The sequence below is a fragment of the Salvelinus alpinus genome, chromosome 10 (assembly GCF_045679555.1).
Source record: "Salvelinus alpinus chromosome 10, SLU_Salpinus.1, whole genome shotgun sequence".
Taxonomy (NCBI): Eukaryota; Metazoa; Chordata; class Actinopteri; order Salmoniformes; family Salmonidae; genus Salvelinus; species Salvelinus alpinus.
Genome location: NC_092095.1, coordinates 42791274 through 42803994, shown reverse-complemented (window position 1 = coordinate 42803994; position 12721 = coordinate 42791274).

The following is a 12721-nucleotide window of genomic DNA, read 5'->3' as shown; positions in this document are numbered from 1 at the left end:
CGGCGTGTTATTTCGTTTCTGTAGTCTGTTTCCTGCTCGTGAGTTCTTCGTGTCTTTTATGTAAGTTCCATGTTCAGGTTTCGTCTACGTTGTCCGTTTGTTATTTTGTATTTCTAAAGTATAGTTCGTGTCAGTGTTCGTCTGTCTTTTTTCAATAAATCATTATGTCATCACACCTCGCTGCGCATTGGTCTACCGATCCTTCTCTCCTCTCCTCGTCCGAGGAAGAGGAAGACGACACCCGTTACAGAATCACCCACCAACCTAGGACCAAGCGGCGGGGGAGAGCTCAACAGAGCAACCAGGACTCGTGGACTTGGGACGAAGTATTGGAGGGAAAAGGACACTGGGCGCACATTGGGGAATATCGCCGCGCTCGTGAGGAGATGGAGGCAGCGAGAGCCCAACAGCGGTGGTATGAGGAGGCAGCAAGGAGACGTGGCTGGAAGCCTGAAAAGCCCGTGAGTACTACCCAAAAATTTATTGGGGGGGGGCTAAGAGGTAGTGGGCCAAGGGCAGGTAGGAGACCTGCGCCCACTTCCCAGGCTAACCGTGGAGAGCGGAAGTACGGGCAGACACCGTGTTACGCAGTAGAGCGCACGGTGTCTCCTGTACGTGTGCATAGCCCGGTGCGGGTTATTCCACCTCCCCGCACTGGTAGGGCTAGATTGGGCATTGAGCCAGGTGTCATGAGGCCGGCTCAACGCGTCTGGTCTCCAGTGCGTCTCCTCGGGCCGGCATACATGGCACCTGCCTTACGCATGGTTTCCCCGGTTCGCCTACATAGCCCGGTGCGGGTTATTCCACCTCCCCGCACTGGTCGGGCGACCGGGAGCATTCAACCAGGTAAGGTTGGGCAGGCTCAATGCTCAAGAGAGCCAGTACGCCTGCACGGTCCGGTATTTCCGGTGCCACCTCCCCGCCCCAGCCTAGTACCAACAGTGCCTACACCACGCACCAGGCTTCCAGTGCGTTTTCAGAGCCCTGTTCCTCCTCCACGCACTCTGCCTATGGTGCGTGTCTCCAGCCCAGTGCCTCCAGTTCCGGCACCACGCACTAAGCCACCTGTGCGTCTCCAGAGCCCTGTACACACTGTTTCTTCTCCCCGTACTAACCCTGATGTGCATGCCCTCAGCCCGGTGCCACCAGTGCCGGTACCACGCACCAGGCCTAGAGTGCGCCACGAGAGTCCAGTGTGCCCTGTTGTTGTTCCCCGTACTAGCCTGAAGGTGCGTGTCCTTAGCCCGGTACCTCCAGTCCCGGTACCACGCACCAGGCCTATAGTGCGTCTCAGCCGGCCAGAGTCTGCCGTCTGCCCAGCGGCGCCTGAACTGCCCGTCTGCCCAGCGGCGCCTGAACTGCCCGTCTGCCCAGCGGCGCCTGAACTGCCCGTCTGCCCAGCGGCGCCTGAACTGCCCGTCTGCCCAGCGGCGCCTGAACTGCCCGTCTGCCATACGCCGTCTGAACTGTCCGTCTGCCATGAGCCTGCAAAGCCGCCCGTCTGCCATGAGCCTGCAAAGCCGCCCGTCTGCCATGAGCCTACAGAGCCGTCCGCCAGACAGGAGCCGCTAGAGCCGTCCGCCAGACAGGAGCCGCTAGAGCCTTCCGCCAGACCGGATCAGCCAGAGCCTTCCGCCAGACCGGATCAGCCAGAGCCTTCCGCCAGACCGGATCAGCCAGAGCCTTCCGCCAGACCGGATCAGCCAGAGCCTTCCGCCAGACCGGATCAGCCAGAGCCTTCCGCCAGACCGGATCAGCCAGAGCCTTCCGCCAGACCGGATCAGCCAGAGCCTTCAGCCAGCCATGACCGTCCAGAGCCGTCAGCGAGCCATGACCGTCCAGAGCCGTCAGCGAGCCATGACCGTCCAGAGCCGTCAGCGAGCCATGACCGTCCAGAGCCGTCAGCGAGCCATGACCGTCCAGAGCCGTCAGCGAGCCATGACCGTCCAGAGCCGTCAGCGAGCCATGACCGTCCAGAGCCGTCAGCGAGCCATGACCGTCCAGAGCCGTCAGCGAGCCATGACCGTCCAGAGCCGTCAGCGAGCCATGACCGTCCAGAGCCTTCCGTCAGCCAAGAGCGTCCAGAGCCAGCCAGCCAGGATCCGCCAGTCATTCTGGTGTTGCCCCTCATTCTGGTGTTGCCCCTCATTCTGGTGTTGCCCCTCATTCTGGTGTTGCCCCTCATTCCGGTGTTGCCCCTTATTCCGGTGCTGCTCCTTATCCTGATGATGCCCCTTAATTTAGGTGGGGTTATTTGGAGGGTGGGCATTGTGAGGGGGATAAAAAAGTGGGGATGTATTATGGTGGGATGGGAACCACGCCCAGAGCCTGAGCCACCACCGTGGACAGATGCCCACCCAGACCCTCCCCTAGACTTTTGGTGGTGCGTCCGGAGTTCGCACCTTGAGGGGGGGGGTTCTGTCACGTTCCTGACCTGTTTTATGTTATTTTTGTATGTGTTTAGTTGGTCAGGGCGTGAGTTGGGGTGGGCATTCTATGTTTTGTGTTTCTATGTTTAGGTCACTTGTAATTAGCCTTATATGGTTCTCAATCAGAGACAGGTGTTTGACTTTTTCCTCTGATTGAGAACCATATATAGGTTGGCTGTTTCACACTGTTTGTTTGTGGGTGATTGTCTCCTGTGTTTGTGTCTGCGCACCACACGGGATTGTTTCGGCGTGTTATTTCGTTTCTGTAGTCTGTTTCCTGCTCGTGAGTTCTTCGTGTCTTTTATGTAAGTTCCATGTTCAGGTTTCGTCTACGTTGTCCGTTTGTTATTTTGTATTTCTAAAGTATAGTTCGTGTCAGTGTTCGTCTGTCTTTTTTCAATAAATCATTATGTCATCACACCTCGCTGCGCATTGGTCTACCGATCCTTCTCTCCTCTCCTCGTCCGAGGAAGAGGAAGACGACACCCGTTACACAGTCAGTTAGGAAAGCTAAGGCTAGCTTTTTCAAACAGAAATTTGCTTCCTGTAGCACTAATTCCAAAAAGTTTTGGGACACTGTAAAGTCCATGGAGAATAAGAGCACCTCCTCCCAGCTGCCCACTGCACAGAGGATAGGAAACACTGTCACCACCGATAAATCCACGATAATTAATAATTTCAATAAGCATTTATCCACGGCTATCCATGCTTTCCACCTGGCTACCCCTACCCCGGCAACACCTCAGCACCCCCTGCAGCAACTTGCCCAACCCCCCCTTCGCTTCTCGTTCACCCAAAACCAAACAGCGGATGTTCTGAAAGAGCTGCAAAATCTGGATCCCTATAAATCAGCTGTGCTAGACAATTTGGACCCTCTCTTTCTAAAATTATCCACTGAAATTGTTGCAACCCCTATTACTAGCCTATTCAATCTCTCTTTAGTATCGTCTGAGATCCCCAAAGATTGGAAAGCTGCCGCGGTCATCCCCCTCTTCAAAGGGGGAGACACCTTAGACCCAAACTGTTATAGACCTATATCCATCCTGCTCTGCATTTCTAAAATCTTCGAAAGCCAAGTTAGTTAACAGATCACAGACCATTTCGAATCCCACCATACCTTCTCCACTATGCAATCTGGTTTCCGAGCTGGTCATGGGTGCACCTTAGCCACGCTCAGGGTCCTAAACAATATCATAACCGCCATGGATAAAAGACAGTCCCGTGCAGCCGTCTTCATCGACCTGGCCAAGGCTTTCGACTCTGTCAATCAACGCATTCTTATCGGCAGACTCAATAGCCTTGACTTCTCAAATGACAGCCTCGCCTGGTTCACCAACTACTTCTCTGATAGAGTTCAGTGTGTCAAATCGGAGGGCCTGTTGTCCGGACCTCTGGCAGTCTCTATGGGGGTGCCACAGGGTTCAATTCTTGGGCCGACTCTTTACTCTGTATATATCAATGATGTCGCTCTTGCTGCTGGTGATTCTCTGATCCAACTCTACGCAGACGACACCATTCTGTATACATATGGCCCTTCATTGGACACTGTGCTAACAGACCTACAAATTAGCTTCAAAGCCATACAACACTCCTTCCGTGGCCTCCAACTGCTTTTAAATGCTAGTAAAACTAAGTGCATGCTCTTCAATCAATTGCTGCCCGCACCCTCCCGCCACACTAGCATCACTACTCTGGATAGTTCTGACCTAGAATATATTGACAACTACAAATACCTAGGTGTCTGGTTAGACTGTAAACTCTCCTTCCAGACTCACATTAAGCATCTCCAATCCAAAATTAAATCTAGAATCGGCTTCCTATTTCTCAAGCCTCCTTCACTCATGCCGCCAAACAAACCCCCGTAAAACTGACTATCCTACCGATCATTGACTTTGGCGATGTCATTTACAAAATTGCCCCCAACACTCTACTCAACAAACTGGATGTAGTCTATCACAGGCCTCTATGGCCTATTTCTTGCCTACCTCCCTACTCTTCTACATTTGCACACACTGTACATAGATCTTTCTATTTTTCTTTTCTTTTGTGTTATTGACGTTTGTACGTTTGTTTGTGTAACTCTGTGTTGTTGTTTTTGTCACACTGCTATGCTTGAAGGTGAAATAAAAGATAAATAAAAATAAACAACTTGTCCTGGAACATGACCAGTAGTGGCAAAGTGCAGTTTTAGGGTGTTCATTTGACGAGGAACATGGAGAAGAGAACACTAAGAGACACTCCCAAATGACCACCAAGCTCTGTACCTCGCATCACTGAGTAATCATGACAGATATGTTTATGTATTTGGGTATCTAGAGCCTCGACCTAACGCCCTCAAACTCTGAAAGGTTCAAAGTTCACTGCAAACTCAGACAGAATCCCACTAAGATGTCCCAGTATTATTCTGTGAGCGAAAGATGAACCGAAAGATGCAAGTGCCTCAAAGCATCACTAGGAGTATTATTAAGGACTTGTCAGTTATTCAGAACTCAGGAACCCATTAGTATAAGGGCACAGGGCGAGACCCAGATGCAGACACGGGAGGCAGATGGTTCGAGTCTCTGATATTTATTAGTATCCAAGGGGCAGGCAAGAGAATGGTCGTGGACAGGCAAAAGATCATAACATGGTCAGAGTCTAGGAGATACAGAGTGGCAGGCAGGCTCGAGGTCAGGGCAGGCAGTATGGTCAGGCAGGCGGGTTCAGAGTCAAGGCAGGCAAGGGTCAAAACCGTGAGGAATAGCAAAAACAGAGAAAAGGAAAAAGCAGGAGCACAGAGTAACACGCTGGTTGACTTGACAAAACAAGACGAACTGGCACAGACAGACATAAAACACAGGTATGAATACCCAGGGGATAATGGGGAAGATGGGTGACACCTGGAGGGGGTGGAGACAAGCACAAGGACAGGTGAAACAGATCAGGGTGTGACAATTAGGCACATCAACGAGTCGTTACCGCGTGTCAGAAATTAGCAGAATATTCCCTCGCCGTTGCGATCTCAAGCACATCTCAAAACCGACAAATCACCCTCACGTAGCTCTGAACAAAGCTATTTCTCCACTGAAACTATTTTTCTTTTTACATACAGTATTTCTAAATAGGGTGTTTTTCTCCCCCCTTTAATGTTGTTTCAGGCACTCCGTTCTGAATCAGATTGGCGTTAACCGCTAACGTTTCATGAATTTGAATCCCACCTCCATAAAAATATGCTAAACTCTGAACTGCCTAGACACATTAATAAGGTTTGATTCCATTTAGATGTAGAACCAGACTGAGAGGGGGTGTTATGCAGGTGAATGAGGACCCAAAAGCGACGTAATAGAAACAGAGTCTTTATTCCAGTATCAAACAAACAATGATTCTCCTGGATATATCAAAGGTAAATCCAAAACAGGAAACTGAAATCCTCTCGTCAGTAGAGAGGAACGACAGGAGACGCGACCACAGACTGCAGGTCGCTTCAGGAAGGCACAGGCCGTAGCTGACATAGACACCTGCTCACACGCAGCATCTGAAGAAGGCAAAAACACGACAGGGCGGAACAAGGACACAGGAACAGAAAACATCAAACAAGAATCCGACAAGGACAGAAGCGGAAAACAGAGGGAGAAATAGGGACTCTAATCAGAGGGCAAAATAGGGGACAGGTGTGGAAGAGTAAATGAGGTCGTTAGGAGAATGAGAAACAGCTGGGAGCAGGAACGGAACGAAAGAGAGAGAGAGCGGGAGAGGGAGAGAGGGAGGAGGAGAGAGAGAGAGAGAAAGAGGAAAAGAACCTAATAAGACCAGCAGAGGGAAGCACAGGGACAAGACATGATGATCAAAGACAAAACATGACAGTACCCCCCCACTCACCGAGCGCCTCCTGGCGCACTCGAGGAGGAACCCTGGCGGCAACGAAGGAAATCATCAATCAACGAACGGTCCAGCACGTCCCGAGATGGAACCCAACTCCTCTCCTCAGGACCGTAACCCTCCCAATCCACTAAGTACTGGTGACCACGTCCCCGAGAACGCATGTCCATGATCTTCCGTACCTTGTAAATAGGAGCGCCCTCGACAAGGACGGGGGGGGGGGAGGGAAGACGAACGGGGGCGCGAAGAAAAGGCTTGACACAAGAGACATGGAAGACAGGGTGGACGCGACGAAGATGTCGCGGAAGAAGCAGTCGCACAGCGACAGGATTGACGACCTGAGAGACACGGAACGGACCAATGAACCGCGGAGTCAACTTGCGAGAAGCTGTCGTAAGGGGAAGGTTACGAGTGGAAAGCCACACTCTCTGACCGCGACAATACCTAGGACTCTTAATCCTACGTTTATTGGCGGCTCTCACAGTCTGCGCCCTGTAACGGCAAAGTGCAGACCTGACCCTCCTCCAGGTGCGCTCACAACGTTGGACAAAAGCCTGAGCGGAGGGAACGCTGGACTCGGCGAGCTGGGACGAGAACAGAGGAGGCTGGTACCCAAGACTACTCTGAAACGGAGATAGCCCGGTAGCAGACGAAGGAAGCGAGTTGTGAGCGTACTCAGCCCAGGGGAGCTGTTCTGCCCAAGACGCAGGGTTTCGAAACGAAAGGCTGCGTAATATGCGACCAATCGACTGATTGGCCCTTTCTGCTTGACCGTTAGACTGGGGATGAAACCCGGAAGAGAGACTGACGGAAGCACCAATCAAACGACAGAACTCCCTCCAAAACTGTGACGTGAATTGCGGACCTCTGTCTGAAACGGCGTCTAACGGGAGGCCATGAATTCTGAACACATTCTCAATGATGATTTGTGCCGTCTCCTTAGCGGAAGGAAGCTTAGCGAGGGGAATGAAATGTGCCGCCTTAGAGAACCTATCGATAACCGTAAGAATCACAGTCTTCCCCGCAGACGAAGGCAGACCGGTAATAAAGTCTAAGGCGATGTGAGACCATGGTCGAGAAGGAATGGGAAGCGGTCTGAGACGACCGGCAGGAGGAGAGTTACCTGACTTAGTCTGCGCGCAGTCCGAACAAGCAGCCACGAAACGGCGCGTGTCCCGCTCCTGAGTAGGCCACCAAAACCGCTGGCGAATAGAAGCAAGCGTACCCCGAACGCCGGGGTGGCCAGCTAACTTGGCAGAGTGAGCCCACTGAAGAACAGCCAGACGAGTAGAGACAGGAACGAACAGAAGGTTACTAGGACAAGCGCGCGGCGACGCAGTGTGAGTGAGTGCTTGCTTTACCTGTCTCTCAATTCCCCAGACAGTCAACCCGACAACACGCCCTTCAGGGAGAATCCCCTCGGGGTCGGTAGAAGCCACAGAAGAACTAAAGAGACGGGATAAGGCATCAGGCTTGGTGTTCTTATTTCCCGGACGATAGGAAATCACGAACTCGAAACGAGCGAAAAACAACGCCCAACGAGCTTGACGTGCATTAAGTCGTTTGGCAGAACGGATGTACTCAAGGTTCTTATGGTCAGTCCAAACGACAAAAGGGACGGTCGCCCCCTCCAACCACTGTCGCCATTCGCCTATGGCTAAGCGGATGGCGAGCAGTTCGCGGTTACCCACATCATAGTTGCGTTCCGATGGCGACAGGCGATGAGAAAAGTAAGCGCAAGGATGGACCTTATCGTCAGACTGGAAGCGCTGAGACAGAATGGCTCCCACGCCCACCTCTGAAGCGTCAACCTCGACAATGAATTGTTTAGTGACGTCAGGAGTAACAAGGATAGGGGCGGATGTAAAACGCTTCTTGAGGAGATCAAAAGCTCCCTGGGCGGAACCGGACCACTTAAAGCAAGTCTTGACAGAAGTCAGAGCTGTGAGAGGGGCAGCCACTTGACCGAAATTACGAATGAAACGCCGATAGAAATTAGCGAAACCGAGAAAGCGCTGCAACTCGACACGTGACTTAGGAACGGGCCAATCGCTGACAGCCTGGACCTTAGCGGGATCCATCTGAATGCCTTCAGCGGAAATAACAGAACCGAGAAATGTGACAGAGGAGACATGAAAGGCGCACTTCTCAGCCTTCACGTAGAGACAATTCTCTAAAAGGCGCTGGAGTACACGTCGAACGTGCTGAACATGAATCTCGAGTGACGGTGAAAAAATCAGGATATCGTCAAGGTAAACGAAAACAAAAATGTTCAGCATGTCTCTCAGTACATCATTAACTAATGCCTGAAAGACAGCTGGAGCATTAGCGAGACCGAACGGCAGAACCCGGTATTCAAAATGCCCTAACGGAGTGTTAAACGCCGTTTTCCACTCGTCCCCCTCTCTGATGCGTACGAGATGGTAAGCGTTACGAAGGTCCAACTTAGTAAAGAACCTGGCTCCCTGCAAAATCTCGAAGGCTGACGACATAAGGGGAAGCGGATAACGATTCTTAACCGTTATGTCATTCAGCCCTCGATAATCCACGCAGGGGCGTAGAGTACCGTCCTTCTTCTTAACAAAGAAAAACCCCGCTCCGGCGGGAGAGGAAGAAGGCACCACGGTACCGGCGTCGAGAGAAACAGACAGATAATCCTCGAGAGCCTTACGTTCGGGAGCCGACAGAGAGTATAGTCTACCCCGAGGGGGAGTGGTCCCCGGAAGGAGATCAATACAACAATCATACGACCGGTGAGGAGGAAGGGAGCTGGCTCTGGACCGACTGAAGACCGTGCGCAGATCATGATATTCCTCCGGCACTCCTGTCAAATCACCAGGTTCCTCCTGAGTAGAGGGGACAGAAGACACAGGAGGGATAGCAGACATTAAACACTTCACATGACAAGAAACGTTCCAGGATAGGATAGAATTACTAGACCAATTAATAGAAGGATTATGACATACTAGCCAGGGATGACCCAAAACAACAGGTGTAAAAGGTGAACGAAAAATCAAAAAGGAAATAGTCTCACTGTGGTTACCAGATACTGTGAGGGTTAAAGGTAGTGTCTCACATCTGATACTGGGGAGAAGACTACCATCTAAGGCGAACATGGGCGTGGGCTTCCCTAACCGTCTGAGAGGAATGTCATGTTTCCGAGCCCATGCTTCGTCCATAAAACAACCCTCAGCCCCAGAGTCTATCAAGGCACTGCAGGAAGCAGCCGAACCGGTCCAGCGTAGATGGACCGACAAGGTAGTACAGGATCTTGATGGAGAGACCTGAGTAGTAGCGCTCACCAGTAGCCCTCCGCTTACTGATGAGCTCTGGCTTTTACTGGACATGACATGACAAAATGTCCAGCAGAACCGCAATAGAGGCAAAGGCGGTTGGTGATTCTCCGTTCCCTCTCCTTAGTCGAGATGCGAATACCTCCCAGCTGCATGGGCTCAGTCTCTGAGCCGGTGAGAGGAGATGGTTGAGATGCGGAGAGGGGAAACACCGTAAACGCGAGCTCTCTTCCACGAGCTCGGTGACGAAGATCTACCCGTCGTTCTATGCGGATGGCGAGTGCAATCAAAGAGTCCACGCTGGAAGGAACCTCCCGGGAGAGAATCTCATCCTTAACCTCAGCGTGGAGTCCCTCCAGAAAACGAGCGAGCAACGCCGGCTCGTTCCAGTCACTGGATGCAGCAAGAGTGCGAAACTCTATAGAGTAATCCGTTATGGATCGATCACCTTGACATAGGGAAGCCAGGGCCCTGGAAGCCTCCTTCCCAAAAACTGAACGATCAAAAACCCGTATCATCTCCTCTTTAAAGTTCTGATAAACGTTAGAACACTCAGCCCTTGCCTCCCAGATAGCTGTGCCCCACTCCCGAGCCCGACCAGTAAGGAGTGATATGACGTAAGCGATCCGAGCTCTCTCTCTTGAGTATGTGTTGGGCTGGAGAGAGAACACAATATCACACTGGGTGAGAAAGGAGCGACACTCAGTGGGCTGCCCAGAGTAACATGGTGGGTTATTAACCCTAGGTTCCGGAGACTCGGAAGACCAGGAAGTAGCTGGTGGCACGAGACGAAGACTCTGAAACTGTCCTGAGAGATCGGAGACCTGAGCGGACAGGGTCTCAACGGCATGACGAGCAGCAGACAATTCCTGCTCGTGTCTGCCGAGCATTGCTCCCTGGATCTCGACGGCAGTGTTGCGAGAATCCGTAGTCGCTGGGTCCATTCTTGGTCGGATTCTTCTGTTATGCAGGTGAATGAGGACCCAAAAGCGACGTAATAGAAACAGAGTCTTTATTCCAGTATCAAACAAACAATGATTCTCCTGGATATATCAAAGGTAAATCCAAAACAGGAAACTGAAATCCTCTCGTCAGTAGAGAGGAACGACAGGAGACGCGACCACAGACTGCAGGTCGCTTCAGGAAGGCACAGGCCGTAGCTGACATAGACACCTGCTCACACGCAGCATCTGAAGAAGGCAAAAACACGACAGGGCGGAACAAGGACACAGGAACAGAAAACATCAAACAAGAATCCGACAAGGACAGAAGCGGAAAACAGAGGGAGAAATAGGGACTCTAATCAGAGGGCAAAATAGGGGACAGGTGTGGAAGAGTAAATGAGGTCGTTAGGAGAATGAGAAACAGCTGGGAGCAGGAACGGAACGAAAGAGAGAGAGAGCGGGAGAGGGAGAGAGGGAGGAGAGAGAGAGAGAGAAAGAGGAAAAGAACCTAATAAGACCAGCAGAGGGAAGCACAGGGACAAGACATGATGATCAAAGACAAAACATGACAGGGGGAGAAAAGAAGGGTGTTTATACAACAAATTTATCTGTGGCTGAGAGTAATATGCTAATACTTTATACCCACTCCGCCTGTGACTCAACCCAATGATTGACAACACCGCATGGTGATTGAATCTCTGTCTGATTGTTATTCCAATAGCTCTTCAATTGGCTGTCTTTCTCTTTACAGTGATAAAATACATGTTGGCTGACTAGGCCAGCCTTTAAGAATGGCCACAGTAACATAAAGACTAATTTAAACCCTTTTTCAAACTAGTTGTTGAAACCATTTCAGAGCCAGTACAGTATGGTTTGAGTTGCCACGACAATGTGGAAAGGGGTACTAGACATGGTGTTCTGATTTGGAATGCGGAATGCAGAATGTGAAACGTGAGCACAAACTAACAAATCAAACTTGTTTATGCCTCTAACAGTAGCAGACGAGGTTAACCCCCACCTCACCCCCAGCACAGAAAACATGGAAGGTAAGCACTAACCACCAATCATGGCTTAATCTTCATCACCACCGCCACTGAACCAGCCAATCACATAGCACTTTGGCATTTCTGATAGTGTTGGGTTCAGAGGTCAAGAGAAGGGATTGAGAAGGGGGTGGTATTCTTGTTGACCCCTTTGCCATCTGATAAGGGGGTACTTTTGTGTTTTTATCTTCACTCTTTTTATGTATTATTCCTTAGGCAAGAGAAATGAAAGGATATGTATGATTCCATTTGAGATAATTGCAGTGAGCTCAAAGAGGGTTTACATATTTTTAGGGAGAGAAATTGAGAGTGGCATGGTGTTGAACAGAAGCTCGGCGGCAGTTGTCTAAAACGTTGACACTATGCTTGTTCGGTAGTGAGTATGATGGAAGAACTATGCTCAAAAGGTAAGGGGTGGGGTGGGGTTGGGAGGAGAGAGGCAAAGGTTCCATTTGAAATAGAGATGCCTAATGCCAGTTGGCCTCTTTACCTGAATTCAATTAATCCATCAAGCCAGTGTGTTCTCAGGTCCTATTACAACGGGTCTGTTACAATGTGTGTACTCACCACGCACAGAATGTGTTGAGAGCTGAACAACGCAAACAGCACTATTACTAAAGTCTGTTGTCTCTCTGCAAAGGTACCTATGGCACACTGCAGGTTTTCTAGGACTACTTTGATGTAGTATAACAAGTATAGCTTGTACGTCACCATAACCACCACCACCACAACCATTGTCATGGCAGCTCGACCAAACCATGACAATGCCTCTGATTGAGATGTTTAGTCACAGTAATGATACTGGGGGAGTCCTTAGTTACATTATGACACCTGTAAAATGTTCAGTGGGAAGATGGAGGGATAGAATAGGATGTCTTCTGGTCCTCCTAATGAACCTGGTTTGTGTCTCAAATGGCCCCCTTTTCCCTATATTGTGTACTACTACTTTTAGAGGGCTTGGAACAAATGTAGTGCACTGTAGTGGCAATATGGTGCCATATGAGATGCAGCCCAGAAGTTGGCAAAGACGAAGGAGCCTGGTTGACCTAGGGCCGTATCACTTCCTCAAGGGATACCAGGACATGGTCTCACCACACCACCCTGGGACTATTTTTAGCTTAATTGCCCTTTTAACGCTATGCTTTAATACTTAT